This window comes from Schistocerca nitens, chromosome 2 (assembly GCF_023898315.1).
Source record: "Schistocerca nitens isolate TAMUIC-IGC-003100 chromosome 2, iqSchNite1.1, whole genome shotgun sequence".
NCBI lineage: Eukaryota > Metazoa > Arthropoda > Insecta > Orthoptera > Acrididae > Schistocerca > Schistocerca nitens.
In genome coordinates this window covers 119646043-119663230 of record NC_064615.1, presented here as the reverse complement: position 1 = coordinate 119663230, position 17188 = coordinate 119646043, and the positions used below count along the sequence as shown (strand labels likewise).

The 17188-nt window shown below is 44.6% G+C and overlaps 4 non-coding genes across 4 annotated transcripts; all 4 read right to left on the bottom strand.

Annotated features, from left to right (window-relative positions):
• Positions 1–8279: 8279 nt before the first annotated feature.
• Positions 8280–8354, bottom strand: Trnas-cga (transfer RNA serine (anticodon CGA)). Its single transcript has one exon. It is a non-coding gene; the product is annotated as a tRNA-Ser (tRNA).
• A 527-nt stretch (positions 8355–8881) lies between these two features.
• Trnas-cga (transfer RNA serine (anticodon CGA)) lies at positions 8882–8956 on the bottom strand. The gene has a single exon. It is a non-coding gene; the product is annotated as a tRNA-Ser (tRNA).
• A 527-nt stretch (positions 8957–9483) lies between these two features.
• Trnas-cga (transfer RNA serine (anticodon CGA)) lies at positions 9484–9558 on the bottom strand. Its single transcript has one exon. It is a non-coding gene; the product is annotated as a tRNA-Ser (tRNA).
• A 527-nt stretch (positions 9559–10085) lies between these two features.
• On the bottom strand, positions 10086–10160 carry Trnas-cga (transfer RNA serine (anticodon CGA)). The gene has a single exon. It is a non-coding gene; the product is annotated as a tRNA-Ser (tRNA).
• Between the last annotated feature and the right edge of the window lie 7028 nt (positions 10161–17188).

Below are 17188 nucleotides of genomic sequence, written 5' to 3'. Positions count from 1 at the left end.
CGTCTTTTCCATTTAAGTATCTCCAATAAAGATACGCCTTGTCAGAAGATACTGATGAAGGTGAAGAATCTGCACGCTTACATTTTCTATCGGTTTTGTTAGTTTCTTTGCATTTCTTTGTATTTTCTTATTACTCAACTTCTTTTGCAGCGCTTGTTTAGTCTTCATGTTTCCTATTTTGGACAAATCCCTTCGTCAAGTTTTTTTATCTTGTTCCATTTTCTTCATTTCCTTTCCTCTTTTTAAATTTATTTTTGCTTACAAATCATGTTTGTGGGGATACTGAGGCACGACTGCTGTCTCATCATGCTTTCTGCTCTTGTTTTCCAAATAGAGACCACTGAAAAAAGGAGCCGGTAGAATGTCTTCGGGTGTTGTTCATTTGGAAGAGGTTACATTCTTTCCGGCGACTAGAGTGAAATTAATTTGTGTAGAAATAAGCTGAAGATTCTCGATCGGAGCAGCAGTCTGAAGTATTTTGTATGCAACATCGGCCTGAACCATGCTGGTGGGAAGAGCTGGATTCAGCAGCAATCTGAAGCGAGCTGGCCGAGGTGAATATGAGTCAGCACCAGGCTAGAGATGAGTTAAAAGCATCGGCCTCAGCTTTGGGGTTCATTACCTGTAAGCTAATGGTCTGTCTGTAGTCACAAATAGAGCATAGTCATGGTCACTGAAAACTTCTTGGTTGACAGGCCAAACTGCAGCCTTTCAAAATCCATTAATCGCAATGGACATAGTTGGTACTGTTACTTCACCTTTTTCTCTGATAAACTCGATAAAATCCATGTTTTTGGTGTGGGTAAAATGCTCATCGTGAAGCAGAAGAAATGGTCTCTCCTTAGATGCTCGGCTCTAATCAACAAATTCCTTAGGTCGCTGAAAAGAATGGGATTCACGTAACGTTCAGGCAGCAGGAGTACAGTCATTCATTGACTCCAGGACTGTAATTCATTAACTGGAAAAGAGGAAAAATAACTACATGTTGCATATAACAGGTGGCAGTACGATACATACTTCTATAGCTATAGTGCTGCCTCTTTCAGCAGATAAGAACATCCCAACATGTTTCCTCCTTTCAGGAACAGGATTTTTGACCTATACTTTGGTGCTATGGTTACACGAGTCTAATCACATTAATTCTGTCAGGAGTGTATTTGGGTGTATCAACAACTTGAGAAGTCTGCAGCTTGTGAGCTGGTGGTCAGCGTTACTGTTTCTAGATAGCGGGGTCCCAGGTATTATTCCCAGCCGGATCGCAGATTTTCTTCGCTAGGGAAGTGACTGTTTGTGCTGTCCTCATCATTTCATCTAATCTTCACCGACGCACAAGTTGCAGAAGTGACGTGAAAGAGAAAGACTTACACCCGGCGGCCGAGCAACACCCGGTTGTTTATCCTGGTTAACAATTAATTATTTCATTTTGAATAAATAGAATTAACAAACCGAAGAAGTGTAGTCACATTCGGCTTACTGAACGGTGCTGCTCGTGGCACACCTGTGGGCTCTGTATATCCGAGAGTTATCTGTGTCTCGGTTTGAATTCAATCAACCAATCTGTGGCAGTTATTGTTTTTTTTTTTCTTTTGAGAAAATGTGTGCTTTTTACACAGCTTCTCTGCCAACTAAAAGGCATGTTTTCTGAGGTTATGATGTCAAACCGTATAACCTCTCCTCGATTTTTAATACGCACTCGAACTATAAATCCTCTTCATCCAGGGTCAAACGGTTGTAACATGGCCTATGCTCTTGACTGAAATTGGAGGTATTCCAGCTGGATACACAGTCCCACTCGACGACACAGTAAATTTTCAGGATTTTCGGCTTGCCTACGAGTTAGTTTAACTCTTCTTTCTAGAGCTGTTTATGGAAGATGAAAAGAGTCAGCTGCTCTGTTACAGCCCATTTCACTTGTAATAAGGGCTTTAACAACCTTTTTCATTGTCTCCGGATTCCATTCGCTTCTAACAGTCTTCCTCTTGTACGGCTGTACCATCTTAGACAATCTGTAAAAAGAAAAAGGAAATTGTAAGAACCGTGGGGTAAGATGGGGTATTATCTCATCATGGCCGACATTGAACCCCTGTCATGTCCACTGATATGTTGTGGAGCATTTATTGTTCGTTCTAGGGTTAGGTTTCGATTAACAATATTTATAACCTATGTAAATTAACTTCTAAAAAGTACAATTTCCAGCAATATACACAGTGCTTTAGTTAATAAGTGTACGTTTCCTGTATTTAGCAGCAAGTTTCCAGCAGGAAAAGGATGCTTTTTTTTAAGTCATCAGTCTGATTTGATGCGGTCCGCCACGAATACCTCTCATGTGCCAACCTTTTCGTCCCTGAGTAGCAATTGCAATCTACGTCCTCAATTATTTGCCAGATGTATTCCAATCTCTGTCTATCTCTACAACTTTTACCCTCTACAGCTCCCTCTAGTACCAAGGAAATTATTCCTGATGACTTAAAAGATGACCTGTCATCCTGTCCTTTCTTCTTTTCTGTGTCTCCCATATATTCCTTTCCTCGCCGATTCTGCGGAGAATCTCCTCATTCCTTGCCTTTATCAGTCCAGCTAATTTTCGACATTCGGTTTTCCCACAGTCCATGTTTCACTACCATAGAATACTGTGCTCCAAACGTACATTCTCAGAAATTTCTTCCTCAAATTAAGGCGTGTGTTTGACACTTGTAGACTTTTCTTAGCCAGGAATGCACCTTTTGCCAGTGCTAGTCTGCTTTTTATGTTCTCCTTGCTCTGCCCATGAACTGTTATTTTGCTGCCTAGGTAGTAGAATTCCTCAACTTCGTGATCCACAATTCTGGTGTTAAGTTTCTTGCTGTCCTCATTTCTGCTACTTTTCATTACTTTCATCTTTTTCTGGTTTACTCTCAGTGCAGACATTGTACTGACTAGATCTTTCATTCTTTTCAACAGATCTTGTAATTCATCTTCATTTTTATTCAGGATAGTAATGTCATCAGCAAATCTCATCATAGATATTCTTTCATTCTGAATTTTAATCCCAGTCTTGAATCTTTCATTTATTTCCGTCATTGCTTCTTCGATGTATAGATTGAACAGTAAGGGAGAAAGACTACATCTCTGTCTTACACCCTTTTCAATCCGAGCGCTTCGTTCTTGGTCTTCCACTCTTACCGCTCCTCTTAGTTCTTGTAAATATTGTGCATTATGCCTTTGGCTAGAGATTACCCCTACTTTTCTCAGAATTTCGAACATCTTGCACCATCTGTCATTGTCAAACGCTTTTCCAAGGTCGAAAAATCCTATGAACGCGTCTTGATTTTTCTTTATTCTTACTTCCATTATCAACTACAACGACAGAACTGCCTCTCTGGTGCCTTTACCTTTCCTAAAACCAAACCGATCGTTATCTAACAAATTCTCAGTTTTCTTTTCCATTCTTCTGTGTAATAGTCTTGTCAGCAGTTTGGATACATGATCTGTTACACCGATTGTGTGATAATTTTCGCAATGGTTGTCTCTTACGATCTTTGGAACTGCGTTGATGATGTTTTTCCGAAAGTCAGATGGTTCATCGCCAGACTCTTATACCCTATATTCTACTCATCAATGTGAGTAGTAGTTTAGTCTCCACTTCCACCAGTGATTTTAAACATTCTGATGGAATGTTATTTATCCCTTCTGCCTCATTTGATCTTAAGTTGTTCAAAGCCCTTTTAAATTTCGATTGTAATGCTGCATCTCCTATCTCCTCCCTGTCGACTCCTATTTCTTCGTCTCTATCTGGCAGAGGCGTTACATACTCCATCCACCTATCCACTCTCTTCTCTGCACTTAGCAGTGGAATTCCCATTGCACCCTTAATGTTACTGTCAAATGGTTCAAATGGCTCTGAGCATTATGTGATTTAACTGCTGAGGTCATCAGTTCCCTAGAACTTAGAACTACTTAAACCTAACTAACCTAAGGACATCACACACATCCATGCCCGAGGCAGGATTCGAACCTGCGACCGTAGCGGTCGCGCGGCTCCAAACTGTAGCGCCTAGAACCGCTTGGCCACTCCGGCTGGCAATGTTACTGCCCTTGCTTTTAATGCATCGGAGGTTGTTCTAACTTCCCTGTATGCAGAGTCAGTCGTTCCGACAAACATTTATTTTTCGATTTCTTCACTTTTTCATGCAGCCATTTTGCCTTAGCTTCCCAGCGTTCTCTATTTATTTCGTATCTAAGTGACTTGTATATCTTTACTTCACTGCATATTTTTGTATTTTCGCTTTCATTACATGTATACAAGCAAAACTAAGGGCTCAGATTAGCTGTCACTTACATGTGATCCTTCTCTCCACCCCTTCCAGTAGTATGGGGGTTTTCCCATAGACCACGGTACTAACTGAACCATATGGTCAAGAACCCCATCTTATCATGTTTCCTTGTCTTACTCATTCTCCACTACTACAGCCCCCTTCATGTCCCTCTCGCGGAGATAGCGAAGACAAGACTAGACTAATTACAGCGTGCACGGAGACATGTGAACTGTCAATTTTCCTGTGCTTCATTCGCAAATGAAACAGAAGAAACCACAAACATCTACAGTGGGAGGTACGTTCTGTGATGTACTTCAGAGATGTTGGCCGAGCATAGAAGTAGAATAGTTTTATAACTCGACAATGGCTTCTCGACCTGGAAGTTTCAACAGAAGTGCAAGGATGGCACCTCGCTCCGAAGCCGCAACAGAGTATAGTCGCTGCACGCCGCACCTACGAAACAAAAACGGCCGCGTAGCCACGCCTCCTAGGGCTTCGCTACGCAGCCGCAATCAATGGTCTGCTTACGGCTGAGTAGGGGAATGCTCGTCCCAGTGAAGTTCCGCTCTGTCTCCTCCCGGAGCAAACCAAAGAACCCATCGCTGCGCTGGCGAGTGTATTTTCATGTGGCACAACAAGAACCAAACACTGCTCATGAGTGCCTTCCTGTTACCACACAAGTTTGGAGCATAGCTTACAAATTTCTACGGAGCGAGCATTCGGATGCGCAGTACAAGAACTTTGTACGCAATATCTCCTGCAGCTCAAGTCACGTGATTTTGGGACGGCGCATTTTAGCCCGTATAGGGCTTAGCGCATTTTGATTGTTATTATTTCGCTGCTACAGATAGATCGCCCACAGAAATACCGTGGAACTGTGAATACGCATTTTACACACTTCGTAACAGTTTGATGGCAGGAACTGAAGGTGGCATAAAAATGTAAAGAACAATGGTATTCTGCTTTTCCTCCACAGTAACTTAGCTCACATTCCGCTTTTTCGATAACGGGATAGGAAGTGATGGCTAACAATTTTTTTTACTTTTTCTACTGCACTTATTCATATTGTCGAAACTGCGTTCTAATTAGTTACGTTACAATGGCACTGTAGACGAAGCCGGAGTGTCACAAAAAGTGATGCATTTTCAGTTACGAAATTTTTGCAGTAAATACGGTAAGCAATTTGCACGACCTGCTTGTCCATTATCATTTTCAGTTTTTTTTTATTTGCCCTTCTGCTTTTTACAGGTAAGTAAAATATCTATAACATCTTTTTACCATCTCATCAGAAAAGTAAAACTACACACTACGCATAAAACAAATAAATAATAAAAATACAAGATCAGTGGTCAAATTTTGGAGTAATAGAAGAAGTGACACCCAAAAATATATTTTCTTTTTTTACTTTTCTGTTGCGCTGATTCATACTGTCGAATCTATTCTAATTAATTACGTTACAATGACACTGAGAAGGATATTGTCTCATGCAGAAATACTCATACACACACACACACAAGAGTTTGAGAACCTGCATAAATTGGAGGATTTTAATCAGACTGTCATGTATAAATTTTATCTGCAGGAACATAGCACCAGTATGTATACACTGACTGGCATTTTACACAAACACACTTGCAAATTTGTTTAGCGTTTTTCTCATAAACACATAGCCACAAAATAGCAGAGATTATCTTGTAACGTCCCCTTTGAACAATTATACATGACTGTGCTTAAACTGACACACAATATTTTTAGTGCAACGCAATCTGACTTTCAATAATCCTTACAAAAGAATGGCCCTGACTAACATTAACCTATACGTTTCACAAATCACTTACCTCACAAAAATCTTCGTTACTCGAACCACTGCAATACAGCGAGCGCCACTACTGCCAGCTAAATAAAAGATTCAAACTATTGAAGGCACTAACTACTGATAGGCATAGTTATCAAATGAAAGATTTTAATAGAGAACAAACAACGTATTTACCTTAATACTCATGATATATATATAGCAGTTCATGACATCCATTCTTACAAATGTAGTGTTATCCATTCTCAAAAATCCGCCATCTCACTTCCCCACATCCACCACTGCTGGCGGCTCGCCTCCAACTGCGCAACGCTACGCGCTATTAACATCCAGCTGCACAACACTACAATGGCAGACAACAATGGAAACCAGCCACAGACTGCACACAGCACAGCCAGTGATTTTCATACAGAGCGCTACGTGGCGTTACCAATAAGAAAACCTAAACAGCCTACTTACAATATCTATAATGGTTCAAATGGCTCTAAGCACTATGGGACTTAACATCTGAGGTCATCAGTCTCCTAGACTTAAAACTACTAGGCGCAGTGGTTAGACACTGGACTCGCATTCGGGAGGACGACGGTTCAATCCCGCGTCCGGCCATCCTGATTTAGGTTTTCCGTGATTTCCCTAAATCGCTCCAGGCAAATGCCGGGATGGTTCCTTTCAAAGGGCACGGCCGACTTCCTTCCCCGTCCTTCCCTAATCCGATGAGACTGATGACCTCGCTGTCTGGTCTCCTTCCCCAAACCAACCAACCAACCTTAAAACTACTTAAACCTAACTAACCTAAGGACGTCACACGTCAATGCCTGAGGCAGGATTCGAACCTGTGGCCGTAGCAACGGCGCGGTTCCGGACTGAAGCGCGAAGAACCGCTCGGCCATAGCGGCCGACTGTCTCTATAATAGAAGGCTCTACAGGATGCACATAAAGTCAGGGAACACTCTCAATTATTTATTGCACAAGAACCAAACATTGTACAGATATCATACATACGCCATTTTGAAGAGAAATCCTGAAAGTTTTTTTCATGTATGCCGACAGAAGGTAGTTTGGTAATTTGCCGATAGTTAGGTACCGCATTGATGGATCGGCCGTGCTACAGAAGGGGACAGCTGTTTCATGAAATGTTCACCCCGGTCTCTCCGTGTGACTTTTTTCGGTGGGGACACATTTAAGATCTTCATGTATATGAAGATGGCATCTTCTGTCGGCAGCGTAGGTTCTTGATTTAATTAACATTTCATTCTAGAGCGCTGCATGGTATCTGGTCTTTCCGACATGTCGGAAAGAACAGATACCATTTTCATATAGTTAAGGCTAACCGGCCATTGACCTTCTTCTTCTGTGCTAATGCACACGTATTGCCTGAGCTCTTACGCGACTCGGTAAGATAGTCTGCCACGAGTAATGAGTGTAATGGGCAGGGGCACTACGAATGTAGTGTGTGGACATTAAGTTGGGAATGTAGGTCTCACGGGGAGCGTGCAAGGGATAAATCCCTGCAATCGCACTGTCCTCTGTGCGTTCGGTGGCTCATATGGATAGAGCGTCTGCCATGTAAGGAGGAGATCCTGGGTTCGAGTCCTGGTCGGGGCACACATTTTCAACTGTCCCCGTTGATGTATATCAACGCATGTCGACAGGGTAGGGTCTTGTTTACTTATTATTTCATTAAAGATCTGGTGTTTGTACCGCCTCTACCACGTAATGTAGCAGAGCTCCGGGAGAATACGGGAAGCGACTGCCACAGTCGACTATGCCATGCTGGGACAGGTATGGCAAGAATTCGATTCCAGAATGAGATTTTCACTCTGCAGCGGAGTGTGCGCTGATATGAAACTTCCTGGCAGATTAAAACTGTGTGCCCAACCGAGACTCGAACTCGGGACCTTTGCCTTTCGCGGGCAAGTGCTCTACCAACTGAGCTACCGAAGCACGACTCACGCCCGGTACTCACAGCTTTACTTCTGCCAGTACCTCGTCTCCTACCTTCCAAACTTTACAGAAGCTCTCCTGCGAACCTTGCAGAACCAGCACTCCTGAAAGAAACGATACTGTGGAGACATGGCTTAGCCACAGCCTGGGGGATGTTTCCAGAATGAGATTTTCACTCTGCAGCGGAGTGTGCGCTGATATGAGACTTCCTGCCAGATTAAAACTGTTTGCCCGACCGAGACTCGAACTCGGGACCTTTGCCTTTCGCGGACAAGTGCTCTACCAACTGAGCTACCGAAGCACGTCTCACGCCCGGTACTCACAGCTTTACTTCTGCCAGTACCTCGTCTCCTACCTTCCAAACTTTACAGAAGCTCTCCTGCGAACTTTGCAGAACCAGCACTCCTGAAAGAAACGATACTGTGGAGACATGGCTTAGCCACAGCCTGGGGGATGTTTCCAGAATGAGATTTTCACTCTGCAGCGGAGTGTGCGCTGATATGAAACTTCCTGGCAGATTAAAACTGTGTGCCCGACCGAGACTCGAACTCGGGACATTTGCCTTTCGCGGGCAAGTGCTCTACCAACTGAGCTACCGAAGCACGACTCACGCCCGGTACTCACAGCTTTACTTCTGCCAGTACCTCGTCTCCTACCTTCCAAACTTTACAGAAGCTCTCCTGCGAACCTTGCAGAACCAGCACTCCTGAAAGAAACGATACTGTGGAGACATGGCTTAGCCACAGCCTGGGGGATGTTTCCAGAATGAGATTTTCACTCTGCAGCGGAGTGTGCGCTGATATGAAACTTCCTGCCAGATTAAAACTGTTTGCCCGACCGAGACTCGAACTCGGGACCTTTGCCTTTCGCGGGCAAGTGCTCTACCAACTGAGCTACCGAAGCACGACTCACGCCCGGTACTCACAGCTTTACTTCTGCCAGTACCTCGTCTCCTACCTTCCAAACTTTACAGAAGCTCTCCTGCGAACCTTGCAGAACCAGCACTCCTGAAAGAAACGATACTGTGGAGACATGGCTTAGCCACAGCCTGGGGGATGTTTCCAGAATGAGATTTTCACTCTGCAGCGGAGTGTGCGCTGATATGAAACTTCCTGGCAGATTAAAACTGTGTGCCCGACCGAGACTCGAACTCGGGACATTTGCCTTTCGCGGGCAAGTGCTCTACCAACTGAGCTACCGAAGCACGACTCACGCCCGGTACTCACAGCTTTACTTCTGCCAGTACCTCGTCTCCTACCTTCCAAACTTTACAGAAGCTCTCCTGCGAACCTTGCAGAACCAGCACTCCTGAAAGAAACGATACTGTGGAGACATGGCTTAGCCACAGCCTGGGGGATGTTTCCAGAATGAGATTTTCACTCTGCAGCGGAGTGTGCGCTGATATGAAACTTCCTGCCAGATTAAAACTGTTTGCCCGACCGAGACTCGAACTCGGGACCTTTGCCTTTCGCGGGCAAGTGCTCTACCAACTGAGCTACCGAAGCACGACTCACGCCCGGTACTCACAGCTTTACTTCTGCCAGTACCTCGTCTCCTACCTTCCAAACTTTACAGAAGCTCTCCTGCGAACCTTGCAGAACCAGCACTCCTGAAAGAAACGATACTGTGGAGACATGGCTTAGCCACAGCCTGGGGGATGTTTCCAGAATGAGATTTTCACTCTGCAGCGGAGTGTGCGCTGATATGAAACTTCCTGGCAGATTAAAACTGTGTGCCCGACCGAGACTCGAACTCGGGACCTTTGCCTTTCGCGGGCAAGTGCTCTACCAACTGAGCTACCGAAGCACGACTCACGCCCGGTACTCACAGCTTTACTTCTGCCAGTACCTCGTCTCCTACCTTCCAAACTTTACAGAAGCTCTCCTGCGAACCTTGCAGAACCAGCACTCCTGAAAGAAACGATACTGTGGAGACATGGCTTAGCCACAGCCTGGGGGATGTTTCCAGAATGAGATTTTCACTCTGCAGCGGAGTGTGCGCTGATATGAAACTTCCTGCCAGATTAAAACTGTTTGCCCGACCGAGACTCGAACTCGGGACCTTTGCCTTTCGCGGACAAGTGCTCTACCAACTGAGCTACCGAAGCACGTCTCACGCCCGGTACTCACAGCTTTACTTCTGCCAGTACCTCGTCTCCTACCTTCCAAACTTTACAGAAGCTCTCCTGCACAGCTTTACTTCTGCCAGTACCTCGTCTCCTACCTTCCAAACTTTACAGAAGCTCTCCTGCCCAGGAGAGCTTCTGTAAAGTTTGGAAGGTAGGAGACGAGGTACTGGCAGAAGTAAAGCTGTGAGTACCGGGCGTGAGTCGTGCTTCGGTAGCTCAGTTGGTAGAGCACTTGCCCGCGAAAGGCAAAGGTCCCGAGTTCGAGTCTCGGTCGGGCACACGGTTTTAATCTGCCAGGAAGTTTCAAGAATTCGATTATCGTATTGATGTCTCCCGGGTCACTCATGGTTTGCATATAGAATGTTTGGTGACAAAAGAACTTTCAGTGTTTCTCTTCAAAATGTAACATGTATGACATCTGTACAATGTTTAGTTCTTGTGCAATAAATAATTGAAAGCGTTCCGGAATTTATGTACACCCTGTATAATACGATTTCTCGACGTTTATCAACATATAAAGTGCCTCATACCAATATAACATTTACAATTGTAGATTTGTTGTACATACCTATGAAAAGTAACTGTCCCTCCTCTCTCATGATTCTGTTTACATCTGTAACAATAACACTGCACCATAGCTGTTACTAAACCTCAAATGTGCAGAAACGTACACCAATGAGCCAAAACATTATGACCACCTGTTAAACAGCTCGTTGGTCCACTTTTCAAACACAGTAAGCACATATTCTGCTTGGCATGGATTCTACAAGTCCTCGATAGGTTTCCAGAAGTTCGTAGCAAGAGACGTCCACTCACAGGTCACTAAATTACGGCAAATTACGGGACGGTGGTTTATGGGCACAGTTGGCGCCCCATGTGTGTTCCAACGGGTACAGATCAGGGGCACTTGCTGACTAAGACATCAATGTGAGCTCACTATCACGCTCCTCAAACCACTGCAGCACGAATCTGACCTTGTGTCGCTGAGAGGTATCCTGCTGGAAGATGTCACCGCCATTACATAAGGCTTCAACCATGAAGGGGAGCAGATGGTCTGCAATAATATTCACTTGATTTACTGCTGTCATGGTCTCTTTGAGTACTACCATAGGTCCCATAGAAGCCCAACTCAATGTACCCCATTGCATAACTCTGCTCTCACTGTGGCGCAGTTCATGTTTCGTGCAGGCATTCGCCTGGATGACTTGGTGCAAGGATCCAATCACCGACCTGGTGTAACAAGAAATGTGATTCATTCCACAGCCGATACGTTTCTATTGATCCATGGTAAAAACTCAGTGATGTTGTGCCACTACAATCGTAACTGACGATGTCGTTTAGTCAACAGAGGAATACGTTGTTGATGTTGTTGTGGTCTTCAGTCCTGAGACTGGCTTGATGCAGCTCTCCATGCTACTCTATCCTGTGCAAGCTTCTTCATCTCCCAGTACCTACTGCAACCTACATCCTTCTGAATCTGCTTAGTGTATTCATCTCTTGGTCTCCCTCTACAATTTTTACCTTCCTCGCTGCCATCCAATACTAAATTGGTGCTCCCTTGATACCTCAGAACATGTCCTACCAACCGATCCCTTCTTCTAGTTAAGTTGTGCCACAAATTCCTCTTCTCCCCAATCCTATTCAGTACCTCCTCATTAGTTATGTGATCTACCCATCTAATCTTCAGCATTCTTCTGTAGCACCACATTTCGAAAGCTTCTATTCTCTTCTTGTCTAAACTATTTATCGTCCATGTTTCACTTCCATACATGGCTACACTCCATACAAATACTTTCAGAAACGACTTCCTGACATTTAAACGTATACTCGATGTTAACAAATTTCTCTTCTTCAGAAACGCTTTCCTTGCCATTGCCAGTCTACATTTTATATCCTCTCTGCTTCGACCATCATCAGTTATTTTGCTCCCCAAATAGCGAAACTCCTTTACTACTTTAAGTGTCTCATTTCCTAATCTAATTCCCTCAGCATCACCAGACTTAATTCGACTACATTCCATTACCCTCATTTTGCTTTTGTTGATGTTCATCTTACGAGGTGCATTCAAGTTCTAAGGCCTCCGAATTTTTTTTCTAATTAACTACTCACCCGAAATCGATGAAACTGGCGTTACTTCTCGACGTAATCGCCCTGCAGACGTACACATTTTTCACAATGCTGACGCCATGATTCCATGGCAGCGGCGAAGGCTTCTTTAGGAGTCTGTTTTGACCACTGGAAAATCGCTGAGGCAACAGCAGCACGGCTGGTGAATGTGCGGCCACGGAGAGTGTCTTTCATTGTTGGAAAAAGCCAAAAGTCACTAGGAGCCAGGTCAGGTGAGTAGGGAGCATGAGGAATCACTCCAAAGTTGTTATCACGAAGAAACTGTTGCGTAACGTTAGCTCGATGTGCGGGTGCGTTGTCTTGGTGAAACAACACACGCGCAGCCCTTCCCGGACGTTTTTGTTGCAGTGCAGGAAGGAATTTCTTCTTGAAAACATTTTCGTAGGATGCACTTGTTACCGTAGTGCCCTTTGGAACGCAATGGGTAAGGATTACGCCCTCGCTGTCCCAGAACATGGGCACCATCATTTTTTCAGCACTGGCAGTTACCCGAAATTTTTTGGTGGCGGTGAATCTGTGTGCTTCCATTGAGCTGACTGGCGCTTTGTTTCTGGATTGAAAAATGGCATCCACGTCTCATCCATTGTCACAACTGACGAAAAGAAAGTCCCATTCGTGCTGTCGTTGTGCGTCAACATTGCTTGGCAACATGCCACACGGGCAGCCATGTGGTCGTCCGTCGGCATTCGTGGCACCCACTTGGATGACACTTTTCGCATTTTCAGGTCGTCATGCAGGATTGTGTGCACAGAACCCACAGAAATGCCAACTCTGGAGGCGATCTGTTCAACAGTCATTTGGCGATCCCCCAAAACAATTCTCTCCACTTTCTCGATCGTGTCGTCAGACCGGTTTGTGTGAGCCCGAGGTTGTTTCAGTTTGTTGTCACACGATGTTCTGCCTTCATTAAACTGTCGCACCCACGAACACACTTTCGACACATCCATAACTCTATCACCACATGTCTCCTTCAACTGTCGATGAATTTCAATTGGTTTCACACCATGCAAATTCAGGAAACGAATGATTGCACGCTGTTCAAGTAAGGAAAACGTCGCCATTTTAAGTATTTAAAACAGTTCTCATTCTCGCCGCTGGCGGTAAAATTCCATCTGCCGTACGGTGCTGCCATCTCTGGGACATATTGACAATGAACACGGCCTCATTTTAAAACAATGCGCATGTTTCTATCTCTTTCCAGTCCGGAGAAAAAAAATCGGAGGCCTTAGAACTTGAATGCACCTTGTATATCCTCCTTTCAAGACACTGTCCATTCCGTTCAACTGCTCTTCCAAGTCCTTTGCTGTCTCTGACAGAATTACAATGTCATCAGCGAACCTCAAAGTTTTTATTTCTTCTCCGTGGATTTTAATAGCTAGTGAGAATTTTTCTTGTTTCCTTTACTGCTTGCTCAATACACAGATTGAATAACATCGGGGAGAGGCTACAACCCTGTCTCACTCCCTTCCCAACCACTGCCATCTGGTTTCTGTACAAATTTTAAATAGCCTTTCGCTCCCTGTATTTTACCCCTGCCACCTTTAGAATTTGAAAGAGAGTATTCCAGTCAACATTGTCAAAAGCTTTCTCTAAGTCTACAGTTGCTAGGAACGTAGGTTTGCCTTTCCTTAATCTTTTTTCTAAGATAAGTCGTAAGGTCAGTATTGCCTCACGTGTTCCAATATTTCTACGGAATCCAAACTGATCTTCCCCGAGGTCCGCTTCTACCAGTTTTTCCATTCGTCTGTAAAGAATTCGCGTTAGTATTTTGCAGCTGTGACTTATTAAACTGATAGTTCGGTAATTTTCACACATGTCAACGCCTGCTTTCTTTGGGATTGGAATTATTATATTCCTCTTGAAGTCTGAGGGTATTTCGCCTGTCTTATACATCACCAGATGGTAGAGTTTTGGTAGGCCTGGCTCTCCCAAGGCTGTCAGTAGTTCTAATGGAATGTTGTCTACTCCCGGGGCTTTGTTTCGACTCAGGTCTTTCAGTGCTCTGTCAAACTCTTCACGCAGTATCATATCTCCCATTTCATCTTCATCTACATTCTCTTCCATTTCCAAATTACTATCCTCAAGTACATCGCCCTTGTATAGACCCTCTATATACTCTTTCCACCTTTCTGCTTTCCCTTCTTTGTTTAGAACTGGGTTTCCATCTGAGCTCTTGATATTCATACAAGTGGTTCTCTGTTCTCCAAAGGTCTCTTTAATTTTCCTGTATGGGTCGTGAGATGTGGAGCTCCATGTTCAACAATGGCCTTTGAACGGTCTGCTCCGAAATACTTGTACCTGCACCAGCATTGTACTCTGACGTCAGATCCGCCACAGGTTGCAGCCTATCTTGGATTGTACAGTTGGGGTCCTCTGACCTCTTACGTTTTGTGATGAGACGTGGACGTCCAGTAACATAAGGCCTACGCGTTACTCCACCATCCTCCAACCGCTTTCCGTAGTAGCTCACGACAGTAGTACGTACACAGACGACCGGCTTCGCCGTTCAGAGATTCTCTTTTCCAACAGGAGCGCCACAAAATGTCCTCTGTCAAAACCGCTTATATCAGTGGATTTCCGTATTTGTGGAGCGTATCTTCACTACAATGACTGACCATTCTTCTCGCTTCCGCTTACATTCTTTCCTTACTGTGTGACAAGCCCGCAACGTCACCAAGGCGCATTCAACCTCGCGACCTGATGGGATACCAGTTCGATTTTACACAGAGTACGCGAAGGAATTTGCCCCCCTTCTTGCGGCGGTGTACCGTAGGTCTCTAGAAGAGCGTAGCGTTCCAAAAGATTGGAAAAGGGCACAGGTCATTCCCGTTTTCAAGATGGGACTTCGAACAGATGTGCAGAACTATAGACGTATATCTCTAATGTCGATCAGTTGTAGAATTTTGGAACAGGTATTATATTCGAGTATGATGACTCTGTAGGAATCAGCATGGGTTTCGAAAAAGAGGATCGTGTGAAACCCAGCTCGCGCTATTCGTCCACGAGACTCAGAGGGCCACAGACACGGGTTCCCAGGTAGATGCCGTGTTTCTTGACTTCCGCAAGGCGTTCGATACAGTTCCCCACAGCCGTTTAATGCACAAAGTAAGAGCATATTGCTTATCAGACCAGTTGTGTGATTGGATGGAAGAGTTCCTAGATAACAGAACGCAGCATGTCATTCTCAATGGAGAGAAGTCTTCCGAAGTAAGAGTGATTTCAGGCGTGCCGGAGGGGAGTATCGTAGGACCGTTGCTATTCACAATATATATAAATGACCTTGTGGATAAGATCGGAAGTTCACTGAGGCTTTTGCGGATGATGCTGTAGTATATCGAGAGGTTGTAACAACGGAAAATTGTATTGAAATGCAGGAGGATCTGCAACGAATTGGCGCATGGTGCAGGGAATGGCAATTGAATCTCAATGTAGTCAAGTGTAATGTGTTGCGAATACGTAGAAAGAAAGATACTTTATCATTTAGCTACAATATAGCAGGTCAGCAACTGGAAGCAGTTAATTTCATAAATTATCTGGGAGTAGTCATTAAGAGTGATTTAAAATGGAATGACCATATAAAATTAATCGCCGGTAAAGCAGATGCCAGACTGAGATTCATTGGAAGAATCCTAAGGAAATGCAGTCCGAAAACAAAGGAAGTAGGTTACAGTACACTTGTTCGGCCACTGCTTGAATATTGCTCACCGGTGTGGGATCCGCACCAGATAGGGTTGATAGAAGAGATAGAGAAGATCCAACGGAGAGCAGCGCGCTTCGTTACAGGATCATTTAGTAATCGCGAAAGCGTTACGGAGATGATAGTTAAATTCCAGTGGAAGACTCTGCAGGAGAGACGCTCAGTAGCTCGGTACGGGCTTTTGTTAAAGTTTCGAGAACATACCTTCACCGAGGAGTCAAGCAGTATATTGCTCCCTCCTACGTCTATCTCGCGAAGAGACCATGAAGATAAAATCAGAGAGATTAGAGCCCAGACAGAGGCATACCGACAATCTTTCTTTCCACGAACAATACGAGACTGGAATAGAAGGGAAAACCGATAGAGGTACTCAAGGTACCCTCCGCCACACACCGTCAGGTGGCTTGCGGAGTATGTATGTAGATGTAGATAGGCAGTAGTCATAATGTTTTGGCTCATCAGTGTATACAAAACAAGGCGAATGAGTGTAATATTCAAGTTTCGCTGTTACCACAAATTGTAGACAAGCAGCGTCGTCGCAGAATCACGTGACTAGCCCGGTTTGATGTTGAGAAAATGTGCATTAAGCTACGGTCGCTCCATAGAAATACATATTCAACAGTTTGGAGATAAGAGCAGACTAATGAGAACTGACACGTTGTGTCGCGCACCTGAAGTGATGTGCAGTTGTGCGAAGTCGTCAGCCGATGGCGGCCCACTACGCCGCCGAGTGAGGCGCCTGGCTTCGCTGTCGACCAGCGGCTGCCGCGGTTTCCTCAGTCTGGCAGCCAGCCAGAGCCGTGCCGGTCCTAATAACGGTCGCTATGGCCCCACTGGAACCTGCAGCTCAACCGCTCGCAGGCACACCACCTCCCTGTCCGCCCGAGGCCTCAGCTGCCATGCGCACTCTGCTACTGTCTTCATTCGTGTGATCCTTATCAGTACGCAGATGGGCCAATGTCTTACTGTTTCGTCTTTTTCTGTTTTAATGTGGGAAAGCTTACTCGACAAAACGAATCACAGAGCCTGCGGCAGAAGGAACTAGGTACGAGATGATGGAAGATTATTATCGATATTCAATATAATCGAATACTGCCTAGTAATAATCGATGTCGATGAGCAACAGTATGAAAAATATCGATATTTAGGTATATCGGTGGCAAAAAATTTAGTTTTCAAATTCA